Consider the following 23564-nt stretch of genomic DNA (forward strand, 5'->3'; position numbering starts at 1 on the left):
TTTCAGCTGAACTCTACGCTTTGACACATCTTCCGATAGCTTGAGGAAAAAATAAAAAATAAAATGTTGCAAAGAACGGAGAGGCAGAGACGGGTGTGCATTTCACCCAACGAGATATGGAGGAGAGCAAGTTCCGCGCAGGGTTATTCATAACCAGCAGTCTGCCATACTGGAGGCTATCAGGCTCCAGCGAGTGTATTAGCTGTTCACCAGGCAGGATTTCAAATCACACCAGCGCTGCACTCGGCTGCGAGCACTTATAAAGGTGTTGGTTCATATTCTCTGCCTTGGGGGAGCGCTGGGTTTAATATTCCAAGTGTCTATAGAAGAGTTATGATTTGGAGATGAGGAGCTTGAGGGAGCGCTGTAATTTGCACTAACATTATCAGCGGTAATAGACGTTACTATCAGTTTGTTTCCAATACCTGAAAGGAGGCGTTCATAGTCACCCCGAGTAAATTATGTAAGGGTGAAACAATAAAGTTAATTTGGATTGTGTCGTAATAAAAATGAAGAACATAGATAGCATTTGCTGGTTGCCGATATAATTGGTCACCATTTTAACAAATGATTTCTGATTGATTCAAGCTTTCATTCTCTTTCACTGGTGCAGGGGTGATTAGGACTACATGAGGGTTAGAATGATATATACGAGCGGATGAACGTGCAGCGCTTCAGCATGAAATAAACGATCTCAGCCACAGGTCTTTCATCAACATGGCCTCTTGCTCTCTAATGAGCATCGCACCTTCAGTCCTGCTTTGCTGGAAACACAGACCTCCCTCATCTTTATTCATGTTATGCCAATGCGGGATACTTCAAAAGACCGTCCGGTTGGCACTTTGGGGAGAGTTGCTCTCCACACCCCGTCTCTTCTGGAAGTTACAGTAGCTGGCGCCTCTGGCCCAGCCTGCTGCACCTGTCTCCATGCCAGGGCTCGAGCGTTATTTACTGTGAAGCCTCCATGCAGATAAACACAGCAACTCGGCAGCTGCCGTGCCCACACGCTCAAATATACAGACACACGCGCGCGGACATATGCAGGCTCACTTGCACACATGCTTCCCAGGTCTTGGCTTTGGATCAGAGCTAAACAAAAGCTGCTCTGGGCTCGCCCGCTTGTTTGATTCCCGATGATTGTTTTCTGTCAACACACCTTCCGTCTTTTCCCTCCGCTCCTTCCCTTTCACTGCTTTCCTCGGTCCGCTCATTTATACTTAAAAAAAAAATAGACAAATTTGTTGCGGCTTCAGGTGAATAGACAAAGAGGCTTAAATGATTTTACTGCAGCAGCAAATCACAGTACAATTACCTCAGACAACCAACTTACAATAAGTTGAACTAAAACATTTAGACCTTAGGAACTCAATTAGCAATTTGTGGATTCCTACCCAGGTTTTATGCAGCATTGAGGACCAGTAACTAGCCAGTCAGATTATTGAAAATGAAACTTTAAAAAACAACTTACAGAAGGAGTAGTCCATCAAAAAAACTTTCTAAATTGAAAATACTGAAAATAAAATCCATAAGGTGAAGCTGAAAGCATAATAAGAGGAGTAAACTGGAAGTTCTGGGGAAATTGATTACTAGAGGCAAAACAGGTGAGCGATTAGGGTTGTAACACTGGCAGCGAGGGTGCCAAATATTGTGGCACTGATGATTTTGTTAAATCATCTTTAATAAACATTTGTTCTCATGGGATTTACCCAGAATTACTAAACGTATTAAAAACTAAATATTGGACATCCTACAAGAATCAAAGATGAATTTATTTTAAGGTTTGTCACATCTTTGTCTGGATCTGGATATTTGCCCTCCCACCCCCCAAAAAAAGTGCTGGTTTGGGTTTTTAAGAGACGGTGAAATAAGCTGAATGTAGAGAAAAGGTATAGGCAGTTACTTAAAAAAAAAAAAAAGAAATCACCTCTCAGAAGCTGAGACCGCTCATGCTGGGTAATCGATGTGATCGAGTTTCTCCCGTTGTGGCTTTGGCCCCGGCAGCTTGAAAGGTGAGCATCACAGAGCTTCCACCTTCTTCCAGTAGCGCGTGGTAAGACGCTGTCGCCTTAAGCCAAGCAGATTTTCTCACCTAGGTGGACTTTGTACCTTTTTGCTGAGCTTTTATTTCCTCCCCTCCTCCCACCTCTACGATCCCCTCACCTTGCAGAATACGTCTGCACAAACACACTTCTCTTTATTAGCATATGTTTGAATTTGGGTTTTCCTTTCAAATGGATTGCTGTATAACAGTGTTTTAATATCAAAGCCACTGGAAGAGCAAATAAGGTTGCTATTGTAACAGCGTGGACTCCTTTGAAAGGTGCCCTGTGTTTTCTCTGCTTCACAGAGTGAGATGGATAAATGGAGGCAGCGATGATGCCCCACAGGTAAGTATTTAGATGAAGCACAAACACACACACACACGCGCACACAGGGCCTTATTGCAATCAGCCAAATGGTACATTGATTTCTGCAGCAGCACGACCCAACAGGCCTGACTGGCAAATGAAAACAAAGGCTGCATGTACAGTGCTGACACACACCATCAGTCAGAGGCAGCCTGCAGACTCTATGATTACCTGCTGTATGTAAATCCAATGAGCAATAAGGCAGGTTATCCCCCTATGAGACACTGTTGTTATTACTGCAGACAGAATTTCATCGGCGAGTGCCGCCGGCCAACTGCTGGTAACTGATTATGGCCCATTCAGATAAGATGGCGACACTGGGAAATGGTGATACCAGCGGGCGCTCCCATTCAATTCTTCAGGTGGCAAAACTAAAGCCAGTGTGGTTTCTCCTCATTTTCCAGAGTGAGAGAAAACCTGACCTTATCAGATAAACCCTCTTTGTGGAATAAACAGAACATTAGAGCCAATTAGAAGCGTAGATTGTGATAAGAAAGCTTTTTTTTTCCCTGTCATCAATCTTATCTGGAGTAAAGACATACAAATATGTTAGACAAACAATAAATGAAATAATAACGTCTGATCCCAGGTGAGAAGATAATATCGCCTTAAATTCAGTTTGTATTTTTAGCCATAATGAGCATTTTTTAAGCTCCTGATTTTGGCTTAACGTTCCCAGCATGGTTTCCAAACACATGGGGTGGTTTATTCGGCTTTAATTAACCAAGAAGGTCCCGCTGAAATCCAAAATGATCACAGAGAATCCAGATCAGAAATGCTACTGAGCCCTGCTCTAATAAATTGGTATTGTTAGTGGCAAAGTGTTGAGAATAACGCATCATTTGGCAGCTACACAGCAATCTCTCCCAAGAGTCTGTAAAGACAAAACAACCGTGGATTTCACATTTATCAAGCTGCCAGAACGGCACTATAAATACAATCCAGAATAATTGGCACCCCTGGTAAAGATGTGTCAAAAGCGTTTAAATAAATTCAGCTGTTATTGCAGAAGCATAATTTCACACTAAAATGTATGAAAATCCAGTATTTAATTACATTTATTAAGTGAAGGGAAAAATCTCAAGTAAATAAGTTTTTTAATATTTTACATAACTGTTCTTATGATCAGCAGAACGACACAAAGTCTCTCAGATTTATTTAAAATATTGCTGTGTTTGTTTATAAGACTCTAGAAAGATTCCCACCTGGAAAGGTAACTTCTTCACCCCTCTGGGTGTGAAGCAGGCCCACAGCATCACCGACTCACCACCATGCTGCAACTCAATTCAACTCAAAAACACTGTTTTTACCGCAGGGGGTAAAAGTAAAAGTTTTTGAAATCATCTGGTATTGGACCAACCCCTTATTTTTAACATTGCAACCATTGTCTGTAATTTTCTTGATTTCAAGAACAATCCTCTTTGAACAGTCATCACTAGACTTCCCAGAATGGACCCCAGAACAGAACCAGCCTTCTTTATCAGGCTGGTTAGTCTTTTTAAGCTTCTGCCTGTGGTGCTGTCGCCCTAACAGATGATGGTAGAAAAGATGCATCATGCTAAGATATTCTGTTTGCGTCATATCAATCTGAACTGTTTATGGCTGAAAAACCCAAACCATGTTTCATCGGACAAAACCATCCAGTTACTATTAAAAGCCCCCGAACCAAACACATTTACGTTTGTGATTGTAGGACAGAAAAGCAAATATTTCATCCAATGCTTGTTGTGGCAAGCTGGTGACCCCAAGAAGACACTGTGTGCTACAGGTCTCCTTTCAAATCTTTCTCTGAATGTAGTTTACTATTTTCTTGCACCAAATTCCTGAATTTAAAAGATTAACACCATAGCCAAGAGTGGCTGAGAGGATTAGGTGCTTATGTCATTTCATTTATATACCTCAGGGAGACAGGAAGTCAGGAATCTAAACAGTCCCACCAACAGTAAAGTATTTAAAAACTATCTAAATTATTTTCATTAGTAACTGACAACAGGGATTTTAATCAAAGCCGTTTTCCCTAACCTCACATTGGTTTTCCTAATCTTTCTTTGAGAGACTAAGCAGCAGAAATAAAAGATGGATTAATTTCAAGGTTTCCTTATTCACCCTGATGATTGGTGATCATTAATGTGGACCCTGTGTGTGTGTGTGTGTGTGTGTGTGTGTGTGTGTGTGTGTGTGTGTGTGTGTGTGTGTGTGTGTGTGTGTGTGTGTGTTCAAATCTTAAAATCTAAAACAACAACCTGACATTCTCATGAAACAACATCTCTCCCTGAAGGCCAAATTTGTTGTGAAAGCTTTAAACAAAACTGGAGAAAATTAAAGTATGCAAAGCACCTGCTTTTTAATACCATAATCTATCAGTAATACCCTCCCATCCTGACTAATGCCTCAGGGCTTAACAGCTTGAACCAAGCATCTTTTAAATGAAACGCACAATATGCTGCGTCTCCAGTTATCCTGCTGACTTTCTTCAACAGCTTTCCACCGCTGACCTGCCAATAGCTGATCTGAGGCTGACTGAAGGTGCTAATATGCTGGTATCGCCTGCGTTGGATCAGTCGAGTCTCTCTCAGCCTGTTTCACTTGGGATCAAAGGCCGTCTCATATGCACACTGAAATACTTTGTGGCGCTCAGCATGACCATCGAGCTCCCAGTGTGAAATATATCGACCCCTGACATCGACTACACGCTAATGCTAACCGTAACAACAGCTGAACACACCACCAGCGGCGTTTCATCTGCAATTAAACTCATGCAGGTGTAAAAACAGGTGCAGCATATCAGCAAAGACAAAGGCTAAGTTAAATTATTCATCAAAGATGTCCTTAAACTCCCAGACACAAAAGAACTAATTTTTTTTGTATTCAAATGTAGTTCATTATCTACATGTATAATACATTTAACATTTGGCTTTGTGTTTCTGTGTTTGGCAGGAATTACTTCAGAAATCCAAAGAAAATAAATTACATCAGAAATTCTTGCAGAAATGAGAAGCTTGGGGGAATCTGGAAATGAGCTCAAACAACGTTGCAAATTACATAAAATACCAATGAACTAAAGAAATACAACTGAAAAATCTGTCCATTTTAAATCAGCGCCTTGGATGATCCACTCAAATACGATCGAATCACGGAAGGTGTCAAAACGCTTTAAGAAGCTGTCTCTTGCAAAGCATTCAATTTTACATAAAGCACACCTACACATTCATTAGCACTCAACACATCCTTCTCCGAGTGTGAGAATTTACATTATTCACACCGTATGGTTTTACATCCTGACTGACAAGAAAGTTATCCTTCAAAAAGGCACCAATGCAGATAACACTCGGCTATTTAATGATGCTTCTTGTGCATGGGTTGCGGCAGGGGGCAACAGCGCAGAGTTGGCAGAATCAACTAACGAAAAAATGGCTCCAAAAATCCCACAAACAAACCCACATGTTCATGGAAACCTAACAGCAATCAAACCACAGAGCTGGTGTTAATTAATCACATCTGTTGGAGGATTTTTTTTTTTCATATCATCTTGACAATATGTTACAAACCCATTCTGAGCATTATGTTTCATTGAGTCAATTAAATATGCAGCAGTTTAAAAATCAGGCAGCACCCCATAATCAGCTGGCGCATCACCATTTGGACTGAGGGAGCCGAGCTGGAAACGACTTGCATGTTAACACATCTGATTGGTGCGGCTGATTGCAGTCTCTTGACTCAGAAAACCGTTTAACTGGTGCTTTTAAAAAAAACAACAAAATTTAGGGTCCAACAACAAACGTTTTAAAAACTGAGAATTTTGACAGCATCACTGACCTGGCGTAGTTGAAAAGTGGTACATTTAAAGCATTTATTTCTACTTACGACTATATGGTCTAAAGTAAATAAAATACTAAATTCATAGGAAAACATTTCTTAATCAAATTTGAGGCCTTTTTTTCTAGCTTCAAATTATCACAAAAAAACAAAATTAAAACCATCATTTGTCTAAATTTTTATAACTAAAGTTGGCTCTAAATAATTAAGAGTGTCACTTAGCTTAAGTGCAGTCTTGTTATCAGGAACAAGGGTGTTGTACAGAGCTGCTTTCTCTCTGTTCTGTTTTAATTGAACAAAAAAAGCAGCTTTGATGGTTTGCTGAAAAGAAAAGACTTTTTGTTACCTAATTAAGGAGCCATTAAAGATTGTGTTTGGTAAATTTTATAATGAGCTTAGATCATTTCATAAATGCTGTAGCTTGAAAAGAAAAGTTTCTTTCAGATAATTAAGGCGCACAATTTGACAGATCTACTTTTATTGTTCCTGCAGTTTACTTTTATCTGTGAACTTGAAAACATTGAAAGCTGCTTCATCAGTTATGCATGTATAAATACCTGAAAAAAAAGAAAGGCTCACTGCAGACTGCTGGAGAGTAAAATGTCATAGTTGCAGACAGGAGGAGGATCATTAACACCTTGCCAGGCAAACTGACACTCAGCAGGAGGTGAGGTGAAAAGTGTTCGCCACACCAAGGCTGAGGTTGCTGCTACCTGGTTGACCTCTGAATAAATTCCCTACATAAAAGGATAAACAGCTCACTCTGCAACAAAATATAGCATATTTTACTCAGACCAGAGGGAGTTCATGGGAGTTCCCACTGAACTGGTTCCAGTGAACTGGTGCTGCTAGACTCTGGTATTTACTAAATCTTTGATGCACCAAAGGAATGACGTTTGATGCGAATGTTGCAGCATTAAGAGGATCAGTGTGTTGCTTCCTGTTATATACAGATGATCCCTGCTTGGTCACGGTTTAGTATTAGCAGATTTTTTCTTTTCTTATTTGTTGAAAATCCACCTATTCTGATTTTTTTTCCTCAGGGCATACCAAAAAAATCTTCAAAAAATAATGCAAGTTAAAATCTCTAGGTGCAATACTACTTGATATGCTATTGGCTGCTGTTTGAAAAGCAATCACACCAGGAGCATCATTCATTTTTCTTGCTGAACCTGTAGCTGTTCGTGCCAACATCGTTTCCACTGTGCACATTAATAAATATGAAGGTGTATTTGACGTTTAAACTACTAAAATGGGAAGTTTTAAGAACTTCAGCATTCTGGGGGATGCAGACAGATGGAAGGTTTTAGCCACTCAACCTCTCACAGTCAGATAAGTAAGATTGGTGGCATCAAATAAGTCACTCAGTCTTTGGTTACCTAGCAACAACCTGTTGAGTAACTTGTGGTAACCTAGCAACAACCTGTTGAGTAACTTGAGCAGAAGCAGTTTCAAGTTTTACCACGGTGCCTCATAACTTCTTAAAATAAAATAAACATTTTTTTAAAAATTTTAAATCGATGTGGAGTGAAAGGAGATAATTAGCACAACAGCTCGAGAGGAAACTGGATAAAAGGCCAAGTCACCAGTTTGGCAGTAGTTCAAAAATTTAAATTGAAAACTAATCAATAATTATCAATATCAACTTATATGAAACCCTTATATTGTGATGCGTTTTTTTAGTCCAGCCCCTACACCCTTTAGACTTTTTCAAATTTCTTCATGTCAGAACCACAAACTTCAGAGTATTTTGTTGCAAATCCTTGCAGTAGCTCAGCACAAAGTAGCCCCAAAATGTGAAGTTGTAGAAACACAGCCAAATAAAAATGTTGGTGTGCATATGTATTCAGACCACATTTCTGCTAAGTTTCCAAAGCACAAAAACACTTAAAAATAAGTGACAGATTTAGCCTGCCATCCTCCTGAGTCACTGTGTCAACCCTGCTTAATTAGAAACAGTGATTTAAGGCTATTTCTGCCTGCGAGCTAACTTTCCCATGCAGCTTCTTGTGGAACAGAAGAAAGGAGCGAGGCTGGCCAGACCAACTGGAGCTCGAGACACGATGGGCATGGTGACATAAGCTAACCCTGTGGTAAGATTCAAAAGGCTGACATGGATGTAATGAGCAGTCATGCCACCATGAAAACAACACGCAAGGCTTCCCAGAATGCCTTTCTCCATCTCCGCTACATTCTCTTGGGAATGAGTCCTGAACTGACCTGAGATCAAGCTTATCAGAGTTTGTCACTCCGGCAGCCGCACGAGGCAGCAGCAATCTCACTGCTGCCGCGACGCGAGCCTCAGCCGGCAGCCTGATTAGAGCGAGCCAGGTTAAGACTGATTAGCTGAGCCTCAGACCGCGCTACATTCACACCGACAGAAAACTGACCTTTTCCACTAATGCTAATGCACAACACCACCAGCGTGTGTTTTGTTGCCATCTGGCAAATATGTAGCAAAAAGCTGAATAAATACAAATTCACTAGATGGTTACAGTAAATGTACAGATATACAAATGATCACGCTTCTACCTCAGATCACACACATTACACACATCGCCTTTATCTCCTTGCAATCCAGTCTTAATGACTCCATTAACGGAGAGGCCATTAGCAGCATTCACTTTATGGCCAGCCAAACAGCCCAGCCGGGAGCACATTATGGAAAGGGCATGTGTGTCCTAATGTCCACTTCTTGTCACTCGGCTCGTACACACGCACTCCGTCTTTCCCCTCAAGGCCGGCCGGCCCGAAGCAAGCAGGACAGAACAAACGAGAGTCATTTTCATTTGCGCAACGTGGGGCAAAGGTTTAGCGCAGACTGCTTTGTGCTGGTGGTCCATCAACGGAGGAAACTTAAGTGCTGTTAGGAGTTTGAGCAGATCTCATATCCCCAAATTAGCTCATTGTTGGAGCAGAGGCTGAGTCATGGGCTGCAGCAGCAAAAGCTCGTCACACTCCCAAGATGATGACAAAATGATAGATTTAGTGTTGATAACATAATAATTATTTACTTCAGCAAAATGTTTTAGAAGTGCTTTTAGCAGAAGCATATCCTGTTTTGCTAGATGCAGCAGCTGCTTTCAGGGCCCGGTTAAATGACTGGATCAGTGATCTGAAAGGATGCGAGCAGAACAAACCAGGGTAATGAAAGGCTCTAAAATTCAGGGTAAATTGTTATTTCATGAACCATGTGAATTTATGGCACGGTTTAGAGCAAGTCGAGAGGAAAAACTGAAATAATCTTTCAGCGCAATATATTTCTACTCGTATAAAACTAAAAATAAAACGCCATTTGATTTAAGCACACTGCTGTTTATTTGTTCCACTTACATATTGCATTCCTGCAATTCAACATGAATCCTCATTGAATGGATGTCATTGAGGCAAATACAACTAAATTAAAAACCCTCTAGAAATTTGGCTTTAGGGTTAGGGTATGGGATAGGGTTAGTTATATAACCCTAACCCTCCAGCTGCTAGAGAGGATCAGAACATGAGGATGGAGAGACCAGCAAGTGTTGAATCAGAGAAGGCCAGGTAAGGAAGTAAGTGTTGCTTTTAAGGGCCAGGTGTATTTGGCTAACTATATTTCTCCTAGTCAGTTTATTTATTAGTTTTAAAACTAACGCATGCTTATGTGTTAATAATGGCACATTGTAATAAAAATACAAAAATTACCACCAACATCCTGGCAGAAGTAATAAACAAGTTTATATGCAAGCTTTTTTTTTTGCATCTGGAACACATTAAAAGTGAATTACCAAATTTGCTTTATTCCCTGTTATGTCATCCTCACTGCAGCTGGAGCTGGACTGGAGGGGAGACATCGGCTGAGCTAAAGCCGCTAACAACGCAACATTTTCCCTCTCCTATCATAAACTTTGCTTTTCTTCAACCTGGAAAATACTCCTACATCAGTAGCTGATGATCCTCTCTAGCAGCTGGAAGAATCGGTAATAGATACAAGGCCGTCCTGCTTCAGCTGCACTCTGCTGGTCATACTAGAATGGGGAATTAGGAGAACACCAATTTAATTTAATATCATAACACAGCAAAAGGCATATTACATCTAATTCGGATTAAAACTAAGTACAAGACACATACACACCAAATAATAAAAAACACAGAAATTATGTGAATACCAGCTTAGTTTTACATTTTACATCTGGAAGAAAATATATATTTAAGAGTTACATTGCCTCCCCTCATCGACAACACTTATGTGCTTGGTAAATAAATAATCTGCACAGTCACTTGACGTGTGGTAAATGTGGACCTAATAACATTGGTGCAACGATCAGCTGTTTTCCCATTTTAGCTTCAATGCTAGTTAATACACACACGCACGCACACACGGAGGATTACACAACAGTTTTAACACATAATTCCTCCAGACACATTTGGTATTTTCCACACTTAATGCCACTCGACAGAGGTGCGCTGGTTAACGAATTCAACATAAAGACAGGCGAATATTACACAAGCCTAGTTTATGAACTTTACCTAGTGCTAACATTAGCTAGCACAATATGCTACCGGGGATCGCGGCAGATAAAATATGTGACTGTCGTCATAAATTGTGTAAGATTTCTTCTTTGAAACAGGGTGGAAACTTTAGTAGCTGCTAAATGGTGTCATTTTGTGAAGATTACTTACCATTCACATTCTGTCTCCCGTCACCGAAGCCCTGCAGTTCGGGACAGAGTTCTGAGATCTCACGGAGTCGGAGTCATCCGCTTTAGTCAGCGCTAACCAATCGGAACACGTCTTACATTGCTCGTCCTTAAGCCCCGCCCCGGATGTTCATGTGAGATTCGCAAGCAAAAAACGTTGAAAAAACAGGAGCTTCATAAAAAACTTAAGACTCTCAACCAAAAACTTAGGCTGTCAACCAAAAAATTCTGATATGCAAAAATAAAAGTTACTAACAAAAAATAGTGATTTCAATTAAAAAAAAGTTTTTAAAGAAAATGTTGCTGTTTAAAAAAAAAGAATTCTTACAATTTGATTGAAATATTTTTTTTGTTTGAAACAATTTTTTTGAAAATCCAAAAGTTTTGATCACAACTCTGTTTTGTTTTTTTTGATTGAATACTACTTTTTTTGTTTGACGTGATTTTTTTTATTATTGAATTGTGAAACAAATCTAACTCCATACAGAACTTGTGACCTTGTTTAGCAAATGCGGTGACGTCATAGAAAATAAAAACATCTTGAAAAATTTAGAGAAAAATGAACAGACTGAAATGTAACCCCAAAAGAATGTAAAGATTACGGATTAAATTGAAGATTAAAGACGTCAGTAATATTGCAGCCTTTAATCGTGTAAGGCTCTCATAATTTAATATTATAGCAGAAAGACTTTAAGTATTCAATTATGCCATATGAGCTGACCAGTACATTATTAAGAACGCAAAACGTTTTGTGAGGGAATGCAATACTTTTGCGAGATAAAGGAAAAGAAAAAAAAATCCCCTAAAAGACATTATGCAGCAGCAAGACAGAATAAAATTACTCTTCTTTGCACTGCTAGACACTCAAAGTACACAAAACATGTACATAAGGGCTAAAAATGTGGATTTTGCATGATTTGTCCATTTAAATCAAAGCATATTGGTGTGTTAGAGAGGCAGAATAGTCTAAATTTAAAAATTACTGTTAATCCGAGGAACAACGGCTCATAAATTTTGGTCTATAGATGTACAAAACTGGTGAAGGGGTACTAATAAAAATGTGGAAAATCTAAAAAGTTCTGAATATAGCATCTGAAAAAACGAACAGAAAGTAAAATCTGTGTTTCATAACTTACTGATTTCATTGTGTGGCCTCAGCTCTCCAACATTTTTTCTCATCATGACACACCATCACGTGGTAAATGTGTCTTTTCAATTGCTCCTCCAAGCTAATCTTTAGCTCTGCAGGCAAATGGTTGCTCCTACTGAGAGAAGAGTGGAAATACCTCATACCTCTTAGGAGGGGGGCTGAGCCCAGGCCAGTCTTTATATTAGCTCTCTACTCCGGGAGCCATGGGCTACAGAGAGACATTCTCCAGCTCTGCTGAGACAAACTGGACGGTGGTACCTGCTGCCCGCTTGTTTTTTTACCCCTACTCTCCCATGGGGTGGAAGACTATTTATCTGCTGGTGGGAGAACATGTATCAATGTGCAACATAGCTTGGGATTTGTGCTTTTATTACGATTCAAACTGCAAGGTCAACTTCGCATGAATTTGTGTCAAAGCTGTCAAGCAGAGAAACATAAAACAAAAAGCCCACACAGAGGAAGCAGAGTAAACAACGGGGCTTAGGGGCCAGATGTCTGGCTGTTTTTTTAATGCTTTCACATGTACAGTCAAGTAATACGCAGAGTTTGGATCTGAAAGCGCATTATTAGAGACAAGAAGAGATAAGTGAGTTGTTGTTGCATGATGGCACATAATGACATTTGTGGAGAAAACATTTTTTTCCTCTGTATCTTTGTCTGCATGGCTACTCTTCAGATAAAAAGTGAAACCAGCTCTCGTCTGAAGCTCAGGCCCTTGTGTCAGTGTAATGTAGTCGGATCTGTCATGCCTTTGATGCCATCGTATGCCACTCCTCCTCTCTTCTCTGGGCTTTCTGACAGTGACAAAGGGGATCGGCAGCAGCGTGTTATCAGTGTGCAGCTGCAGTAATCGTATTATTTAGTTAAGCTTAATTCTGAGAGGCTGACCAACAGCGTGAACAAAGCGGGGCCTTGCTAAGCCCATCAGAGTGCTCCCATGGAGCAGAGGTCTTTTCCTGCCTTGCGGCCTCTCTGTACCCATGCTCTCCCATTTTCCTCGCTGTTTCCCGCTGCCCTCCTCTGCGTCTGCCTCTCTGTTGCTTTCTCCCTCACGCTCGCTCTCTTCCTCCTCTTGTTTTTCTGTATCAGGATAGTTTTTCACTCCCCCCCACCCTCATTTTCCTTCCATCTTCATCCCCTTTAAATCTTTCCTTTCTGAAATGCTCAGCACTGGGAGTTTGTATAATGGTGTTATTCACAGTTCATTGGTCTGTTTGAAGGTACTATCTTGATTGAGGGCTTGGTGATTGTGCGAGTGCATAAAGAGGTGACCATGGAGATAGATGAGCTTACTAATATGCAGGACATTGCAGGGGCTGTAGATAAGTGTTGAGCTTCATTCAAGCAGCTCATTTGGGGATTGAGAGGATTGGAAATGATTTGGAGCCGTTGTGCAATACTATTCATTCATTGTCGTCCATGTACTTCAAAACATCTTGTTAAGTTAAAACCAAAACGTTAAATATATTCTATTGGTATTGTAGGTGATAGACTAACACAGATTAGTAGGCATTTGCATTCAGCCCTGCTGCTTTTCTTGAGGAGCCTGAAATTCTTCTGAGCAAAAAAGTTCAGCCTCTATAGGGAAAAGTTTCTAACTACGAATGCACCAATATCCATCCATCCATCCATTTTCTGCCGCTTATCCGGGGTCGGGTTGTGGGGGCAGCAGCTTCAGCACCAATATATTGGGCCAATATCAATATCCAATATAACTAATATTTATGTGGTATATATTATGTGTATATTTCACTATCACTTTGACACATTAAAGAGGTAGGATTGTGTACTTCACAGGTAAATAGTGTCGTTTTATAGCATAATTAAGTAACTATGTTACCTTCAGTTGTTATAAAATGCTCTCTATATAAAATATGACTGAAAAGAAATCTGACTTCATAATTTAGCGTCTTGAAATTGGGCCTCTGTCTCTTTAAGAAGCTCCTGCTCCATTCCTCCTTCAGGAAGTCATAGCAACAATATTCGTCTATTGAGCCTTTGACAAAGTCCTGAGGAGCTTTTTCAATGGGAAGCATTACCTATGATAAGATTATTAGATGTTAGACTCCAACAGGTGCTAAATTTCTTGTCATGATAAGAATTTTGATTTTTAGTTGTCACGATAGACTGTCTGTATTGTCTGAATTATTATTGTTACCCTTTTCTCTGCTTTTGCTCAATGAGAGTATCAATAAATATGAATACATTTGAACATATGATATATGTGTGCAGTTCAATGGTGCAAATCACATTTTTTATGTGACTGGTGTCCTAATAAAGTGCATTTCAAGTGGGAATGTTTCTAAAGAGCAGTATCTGTGTTTGTGGGGCTATGATTGCTGTGACACACCGTCTCAGTCATACGGCAACCTAAAAGAGAAGCAATAAATAGTCCTTATTTGTCTATATCACAATGGTACCACAAAATATCAGGATAAAACCTTGAGTACATATTGTCCATCCCACTCTTGTCTGTTTTTTTTTTTTATTAATACCATCCTCGTCCACCGTTTAGATGGACAGCCATGTCTTTTTAGGTTTGAATGCTCTTTTCATGTGCAAAACACGTTACACCCTGCTTTAAACATCTCCACAACTTTCTCCCTGATCGTTTCTGCTTCTCCTTGATGCTGTTTTCTATTAGACCTTTATTTTATCAGGATAAAAACCCATTGAGATAAAAACCTATTTCTCAAGGGAATCCTGGCCAAGAGCAGCAACAAATACAGTAATGTCCTCTGACAAACATCTGAGGAATTCACAGAAAAAATGCATTTAAACTGAGATTAAATTACACACAAGTGGACTCTGTTTACTAATTACCCGTCGCATCCAACCTCAGTAAAAATGCATTGAAGATTGTGGCTACAACATAGCAGAATCTGGACAGGTTTGATGGATATAAACATCTCTGCAAGGCATTGGATGTTAAATGCAGGCAAGAAGTCAAGGAGTCATTCTCAGTAGCTGATGCATCCAGTTTCCAGTCGACCCTCAGCAGTGTTACAACATTAAAACAGAAGTGAAAAATGTGCAAAAAAATCTCATTAATTAGCTCAAATTAACCCTGGGGGTTCACACAACCACGGGAAAGCACCCCATGTACCTTATTCTGACACTGACTCTCTTGCAAGCTTGGATCTGAGATCAAACTCATATTTGGCAGACTCTCACACACAGATGTACGCACGCATGCATACACGCACACACGCACACACACACGTACACGCACACACACACGCACGCACACGCACACACCCACACACACACACACACACACACACACATACACGCTCTCCGCCCGAAGCAGAGGAAGCACAGGAAAGCAAATCCGCTGTGAAGGAACCATAAAACCAAACGCTGCAGCAAGACAGACCACTCCTGCGCCTCACGATATATGAGCTTAATGAATGCTAATGACCTGTAGTGAGCATGTGAAGACATACATTCACAGACAGATAGAAAGAGGCTTTACTTACAGAATGATTCAGACAGTTTCAGAGGGGCCGTGCCATACTATAGCTGTAGTGGTGAGTCAACGAGGGCGCTAGGATCCGAGAGCACAGAGTTGAGGTGAGGGGGGACGGAGGCTGGCGGGGGAGTTAGAGGAGTTTGTCACTGGAAGGGAGGATGTGTGGAGGAAATCTGGAGCAAGCCAGTGTTTAAAACTCAGAGGAAAAGGTAATCCATGTAGAGGAACAGTCGATGAGAGGGGAGATTCAGTTCTTGAGTACAAACAGAATGAGGGATTGATTTGGTGGGTGTTTTTCTTCTTTCGCTTTACTCAGAGAAAAAATAACAACAGGCCATCTCGACAAACTGGAAAAGCAGGGGGTGAAAAATCAGTCAATGAGAAAGGCTCCATCTTTTCCCTTTTTTGTGGTTGTTGTTGTTGTGGTCTTTTTCTGCTCTCCTCTGTCTCGCTTGCACCCAGGGACTGCAGAGGGCTTATAGGAGGAGTAACGCCGGCGTCAGAAAATCAATCCCTGTGCCAAACGAGGAGCGAGCATAAAGGAGTAAATGACAAGCAGATGAAGGGGAGGATTTCTGACACCTGCTCTCTCGCTCCGCTTCTGTCTGTCTGCCTCCCACCCTCTCTCTCTTTCCAACCTGGATTTCCTTTTTAGTAACAACCCTCCCTTTGCTGTATGTTGGGCTTTCTTCAGTGCAACGGTACTGACTTAGATGGATCCTAAAGGAGCCACAAACACGAGGATGCTCCTCTTCGCTTCTTCTTACCTCCTCTGAAAACACTGAGTGGAATGACAATGAAATGCAGAACGTGGGCTCTGCCAGCTCTGGATGTCTGCTGCCTTTTTTTTTTTTTGCCTGACACTTCGGCTGTGTAGCTGTCTTCCTCTCTGTCTCAGAGCTTCTCTGTCAGTCCTTACAGGTGTCTGTTTACCGGGCCATGGTTTAGTTCAAACACCAACACGCAGAGACAGCAGCTTCAGACCAGACAGTGAACTCAAGCCCCCCCTCTGGCTGAAATCCTGACCCCTCCCCTGCCCATGGTGTTAACTTCCCTCCAACACACCCCAGGAGGTCTAAAAAAAGGGACGCTGGACAATCCTAGTTAATTCTGTTTTTTTTTTCTCTCGCTCTCTCTCTTCTGTCTGTCTCCTTTCGTGTTATTTTCTCCACCTGTCCTTCTGTTTTCTGCTCCCCCCTCCTTCTCCTTTGCTCTGTGGCTGTCTCCTTATTCGTTATCTATTCTGGACAGTCTGTCCCTCTTCCCTCTCCGTCACTGAGGGAGGATGAAGAAGAATGGTGCTGCTTCATAATGTATTTCTCTGCAATGTGAGAGAAGGGACAGGAAATTTCAGGTACAGAAGCCGCTCCTTTGGAAAAAAATAAAAAAATAAAAAGTAAAAATAAAAACTAGCCTCCCAGGGGGGGTGATTTTCAATTACTCGCCTTTGCCCACAAACTTATGTGGAAAAAGTGACCCAGCACTGAGGTGCGCCCCAAAAGTGTCGTAAACTCAACAAAATATCCGGCCAATAAATCCGTACATGTCCAAGAGCTCCGTACCGCTGCTCAAGCATCACCGCATCATATTTCATTTCAGATGAAGTTCAAGCAGCTTAATTGCTCGACGCACTGACTGGTGGCTGGTGGCACGTCGACTCCTTCGAGGCCTGCTTATCTCTGCTTCCTGCAGATGGCTCCAGGCAACCCCAACCTCAACTCTGCAGGCTCAGCGCTGGCTGCAGCGGACGGCTGGAGATGCTGGAGATGGCCAGGTGTGGAAAGCTGACTGCTGAAGGGAACGCGTCGGCCATTCGGCGACCACCGCTCCCAGGCTTTGGGCCTAGACAGGAGAGGAAGAGGAGAGGTAAAAGTACAAGAGAAGAGGAGTGAGAGTGCATGAAAGGTTAGCTTGGCGACATTTGTGTCACTCTGTCTTATCGCGCATGTCATTCTCCTGCCTGTCACACTCCTCCCTAGCTGTCGTCCTGCTGTCTATTCTGTCCTTGTCACTCTTTCTCCGACTCTGCTGCTTGTTTGCTCCTTAGTCCTCGGCACTCGCGTTAAGATTTGATCCTTTGGCTCCCCTAACAAGCTCATCTTCACACAGTCTCCACATGACATCTCTTCTATTCCCCCTGTGCAATTTAATAACAACACCTTTACTGCTTTCATTCAATTCGTTCTGCTGTCTTCTTCCTCCTCAAGTCTTTACGTCAGGTGAAGCATGGCAACGCCTTGTTTTAGCAGGAGTGAAACGCAGATTTATTTAAAGTGTTGTGGTTGATCCCAAATTCAAATTGTTGTTTAAAAACATCAATGTTGAGTGTCTGCAGATCAAAAAACGCAAAGTCTTAACGACGTTCTGCGCTTAAATAATATAGCTTCACTGTTGGGCTGAAAAAAAATTGATTCTTATTATAATCTAACCTTGAGTTTAAAATACTATGGTTTCAAAGTATCACAGCTTTCACACAAAAATACAAAACAGATGTTTAACATGATCCAGCTGCTTTGAACAGGAAACCGGAAACTAATCCATCTGCTGCCAAATAATGCAACATATTGATTATTACAATTAAAACAGTGTTACCTTCAACACTTATTTAAAGTGTGAACTTTATATGTAAACTTAAGCAAAACTACAATATAAACTCATTTGCTTTATATTTTCTTTATATTAAATAACACAACTATAACAATCTACTGATGGTAAATTAGTTGAAATATATTATAGGGTAGAGCTTGCTTTTCGTAGTTTTATGAAGGTTTTAATAATAGTAATAATAATAATAATTGTATTTATAGCTCTTTACAGATGTCAGTAGATAGACCAAACCACTCTACAGTGGGTAAAATAAAAACATAAAAAACACAAGATATAAAACAGGATGTTGCTGTGAAGAGGCTGTTTGGTGCTCAGTCGGTTTCCACTCCATGATTGTTGAGTTTTTTCACAACTATTGATATTTCTGAAATGCCAAACTTGTATTTTTATTTTCAATGTGAGGCTAAATTTAATGTACCAAACGTCTGCAGCAACAGGTGGGTGAGGGGCGGCGCTGTAATACTCCACACAACCTGAGAAAACATTTTCTCTGCCATCTTATTTAGAGATTCAAGCTTTTTCTTCCAGACTGATTCCCATTTTGACCGATCCTGACTGTTTATACAAACGTCTTTTTAAAAAAAAGTGCTGCAGGTTCTTTGATGGACGTGGTAGTTTTAAATCGAACTGAAATTAATAAATCACATGATTATTTGCGGTATATGTGATTTATGCATTAAATCACATGCATACACTCCATGCATTAAACTCTATGTCCTTCATCTGATGTTTATTAGTGTCAAAAGAAGTGCATGAAAGCATACACTGATTGATAATGCATATATAGACTAAACATGGTGGAAATTATTAGCTTTGATGCGTTAGGCTTAAGTTTATTCAATAGATCAAGAAAAATCAGCTCATTCCAATCTCTGGCTGCATAACTGAAGCACCAATCGCTTTATTAAAAACATTTTCAATCACAGAAAGGAAGAGTAATTATAAATTAATTTCAAATTATAATTTTTGATTAAAGCTATTGTTTGAATGAAGAGAATTTCATTTGATTATCTACAAAAGCAAATCAAAGAGACTATTTGAACCTTTGCTGCTGTTAGTAAACAACACGATTTCATGTGGCTAATAAGTGAACAATTCAAAGATGGTAGTTAATTGGGTAAAGAATGGCTCAAAACACAAGTTAAAAAGTAAGAGGATAAATCTGATCATTAGAATAAACTTTCATTTAAATGTTGTTTAACAAACCTCATCCATCCCCTGCCAAACTCAACCAAACAATCATGTAGAGCGCTACTGAAGCACAAAAATGCACTCTGCTTTATTTTAGTTCTAATGCGTCACCTCATTACACAAATACACAACCGCCCTCTTCTAATGCCACCTTGGGAAAATGCCCATTTATCCCAGTTTGCTCAGCAATGGTCCATCTAGACCAGAAACCTGCAACCTGTGGCTCCAGTCCCTCCAATTTACTCTTTGGACCTGCCACAACAGTCCCTTATAAGTTTGGTTTAATTAAAAAAAATAAATAAATAATTAAATAATGTTTTTAAAATGGATAATAATAAGTATTTAGCTTTTTTGTGGAATATTTTAACTACAATTCCAAAACAGTCTGACATTAAAAGTACCAGTAATATGTTTTTAGAGCTTTTTTCTCATAATTATAAGAATGCTCTTTTTTCATAATAAAAAAAATACTAACATCCCAAAAAATAAAATGTATCCATCTTCTTTTTGCAAAAGTTTTTTGATTTTCTCTGTTTCAAAACTTAAATTATAATAAGTTTTTTCAAAAGGTCAGGTAACACAAGCGGCTCTGAACCAGAATCAGGAGGCGATAGTGAGGGTAAAATTTATTTTTTGGATTGTAAAAGTTGCAGACCTGTGATCTAGACATATGCAGATGAAACCCTGGTTTTGGTTTTACCTTAAAGAAATTTGGATTTCTTGCCAACGCCTTCTACTTTTCTTAAAAATCACACCCTCTTTTGTTAAATAGGCAAGACAATTAGCATGATTCAAAAATAGCAGCAAGGTGTCAAATCTTCCCTAACAGGTTGTCTTGTCTCTCTGTTACTATGCAACAGTTAGCACCTGTTGAATATGAATTATTGAATCCTGAGAAAAACTCCCTCTGCTCACAGTTTCGGGATTGGTCTCCTCTTCAGTCGCAGAGGAAATATAGAAAGAAGCAGATCCATGCAGGAGTTATATTACCTCTTTTTACGAACTCATTAAACCGGGTGAATGACTCCTTCCTTTCTGCAGAGCCCAATGAAGCAACGCTTCATTTGCAATAAAGCACCAGAGCCTTTTCAGTTTATCAGCTGCAATCAATACGACTCTGCGGATAGATATGGCCCTCCTCTGACACCGTATCCTCCCAGGATCGTTTAGGACGGGAGTCTGAGTGTTCCTGCACACTTAGTTAGGTCAGAGCTCAGCGTCGGCTGTTGTGTGTCCCTCCACTGGGAACATTTGCATGCTATGTCATTGCAGGTGTGAGGGGATGTAGAAGGGTGTGAATTGGTGTGCAGAAGGTATGTCAGCGTGAAGTACAAAGACATGAGAAGAAGAAGAGGAAGAGGAGGAGGGGGTTCAGTGTTGCATGTGTCACATCTGTCAGGCAGGAAGCAATTAATTACACTGATCTACTTCATAACCTTTTGTTTGTTTGGGCCCAAAACACCAAAATAAAGCCAAAAAAGGTGACTGACTGACACACACGCACACCCCCGCACGCACACACACACACACACGCACCAATCACTGCTGATTGCCTGTGTCAGGATAGACTCTAACATCTCTGGTGAGCCTGAATTCAAACAGAATGTGGAGAAGAGCTTGAGGAGAGAAGGAGAGAGGGATGGAGGCGAGGAAGGGGGGGAGGGGTGACACAGCCGAGGAGGGAAGGATGGAGAGAGGGATGGAGGGAGGGAGGGAATGCGGTGTGGAGTGGCACGGGGTGGGGTGCGTGTGTGTGTGGGGGGGGGGGGGGGCAAAGCGCAAAAAATGAAGTGAGCCAGTCCAATTTTATCCAAATCCATCAAGCTGGACAGTTCTGTTTCGGGAATGATTGAGAGGTGCTGGGATGCGAAGGGATGGAGGGAAACAGGTGGGGCAGCGGCGGGGTGAGCGGGTTAAGCAAGGAAAACAGAGGGAGCCCCTCAGAAGTAGAAAAAAACGCTCTGGATGAAACTAAAACGGGAGGAAGATGAGTTAACCGGTGAGCTGTGACACATTTGAGGTGAAAGAGGATGGAGTGATGAGGCTGGGAGGGGGGACGAGAGACGCGGACACTCACCCATTTCAGCGGGCTCTCCTCAGGCAAGCACAATCCCTGCTCTGTGATCCCATCCCGGGGAAAAGGCGCAGCGAGATCCTGGAGCTCCCTCCGCTGAATACCAATGGAGCTGCTATTATCAGCTTACACACACTGACTCACACACACACACACACACCGGCGCTGAGGAAGAGGCACAAACGCACAGAGTCAAGTCAGGGCTGCATGTTCAAATCAGAGGGGGAAAAAATGCAGTTTGACAATGCATGTCACAATAGAAAAATCACTGGTGTGCTAAGCCCCCCACCCCCTTTTTTTGTTAATGTTTCTTCATGAAAAAAACAGCCTGAAACAATCATTCACACACTCCCGTTCCCCGCCTGTGTCAGTACTTACTGAGATTATATTCAAAATCCCAGCGAGTCCCACGGTTGACTCTGTTCCGGCTCACTGCTCTGCTTCCAAGGGAGACGAATGAGTTGTCCGCTATTTTCCCTCGCCTCCCCGTGGGTTTCTCGCAGCTCTGATGCAGAGATACACACACATTAAGGCAAACACTTCCTCCTTTATACGCAGTATCCATCCAGTTTTTCAGTCTCCATTTGTTGATTTAGGTCCAGTTCGTCCGCCTGGCTGTGGACTTCGCAGTGATTCGGCGTTCACTCAGTCACGCACTCCCTCTGCTCAATAGTACAGCCGTACCTCCTTGGCTCTCTCCAATCTAATCAGCCTTCTCTCTTTCTCTCTCTCTTTCTCTCTCTCTTTCACACACACACACTCTCTCCCACTCTTCCCTCTCCCTCGTTTCTCCTTCCCAGCACCCGCTCCTTCACTCCTCCTTTCTCTCTCCCTCCAAGATATTTTTCTCAAAGATGAATATCTGCCCTCCTCCACTCCTCATCCGTTCTTCTTTCTGTCACTTCATCAGATAAGGGTTTGAAACAAGAGCAAAAGAAGAGAGAGGAAAAAAAAAAACCTGGTCATCTGGAGCATTTTTCACACATCCACACAGAGAGGAGGGAGTATGGGAGACAGAAGAAACTCATGAGGATGTGTTTCATCGTCAGCAGGGTAAACTAGGCTGACAAAGTTTGTCATGCCTTCATGGTCGGGGTGACAAACACCATCAAACCACCACACGACTCGCCTCACACCCGATGACACGCAAACACATCTGCGCAGAGACCGACTGAAATCTGATGGAGTAAAAACTTAGGGTGATGGTAAAGAGGCCTTCCAACTGCAAAAGCTTCAGCTCATCCATAAAAAAATTGCCGTAATGCAGAATTAATCGGATTAATAAGCGACGATTGAAATAATCGTCAATTTAGAAATCAGTTCATCGTTACCTGGCATATACAGACTCAAAATAAGGCCATTTGCTGATAAAAACAACAAACTCAAAGCAGTAATTAAGCTAAATCTGCACAATACATATATAGAGAGACATATTTACAGCTCTGGTAAAAATTAGGAGACCACATAAAATGATCAGTTCTCTGTTTTTTTTACTTTTTGTAGTTATATGTTTAAATAAAATGAACTTTGTTCTTTTATTCTATGAGCTACTGGCAACATGCCTCCGAAATCCCAAACAAAGATTTAGTATTTATTTGCAGAGAAAAATGAGAAATGGTCAAAATAATAATAATAAAAAAAGATTCAGTGCATTCAGACCTCAAATAAAGCAAAGAAAACAAATTCATTTTCATACTAATGTTTTAACTCAGAAAGGGACCAGAAATCAATATTTGATGGAATAACCTGGAGCTTTTCAATGGGGTTCAATGCAGTGGTCGCTTCATTTTGTCCAGAGCTGTATACATTTTCTATTTAAGATAAAAACACTCAGCCAGTTCAAATTCACTAAAGGAAATCAACGTTTTTAGGCAACAAAATGTTTAACTGCATTAAACATATATGCGAGTAGTAAAGGAATATTATGTTTGTGTGTAGCACACACATCCATGCTAACATTGATTTAAACTATCAGTCATCACACTGTTCTTATAACATGTATAGTTTCTAATGTAATATATTTTTTGCTTTTCTGTCTTTAAAATCCAGCTGAAACTGAAGTATTTGGATCTGTTCTTTGGTTCTGTGTGACTCAGTTGGTGAAGCGGGTACACCATGTGAAGACGATGCGGTCCTGGGTGAGACTGCTTCCTTAAAGTCATTTGCTTAA

At 40.9% G+C, this 23564-nt stretch overlaps 1 protein-coding gene across 13 annotated transcripts in view; it reads right to left on the reverse strand.

Moving 5' to 3' along the window:
• grik5 (glutamate receptor, ionotropic, kainate 5) overlaps nucleotides 1-22281 on the reverse strand; it is a 138663-nt gene extending 116382 nt beyond the window's left edge. For 2 of the 13 annotated variants that reach the window (XM_081616854.1, XM_081616856.1), the window contains exons 1-3: nucleotides 21773-22259; nucleotides 21398-21559; nucleotides 15530-17364 (exon numbers count right to left, since the gene is read on the reverse strand). The gene's annotated coding sequence lies outside the window, so the exon portion shown is untranslated. Of the gene's footprint in view, nucleotides 1-10883; nucleotides 10997-15529; nucleotides 17365-21397; nucleotides 21560-21772 lie in introns of those variants that run through there. The other 11 variants (XM_081616852.1, XM_081616859.1, XM_081616857.1 and 8 more) reach the window with 9 other exon arrangements.
• Between the last annotated feature and the right edge of the window lie 1283 nt (nucleotides 22282-23564).

Source organism: Poecilia reticulata, chromosome 16 (genome assembly GCF_904066995.2).
Source record: "Poecilia reticulata chromosome 16, P_reticulata-male-v2, whole genome shotgun sequence".
Taxonomy (NCBI): domain Eukaryota; kingdom Metazoa; phylum Chordata; class Actinopteri; order Cyprinodontiformes; family Poeciliidae; genus Poecilia; species Poecilia reticulata.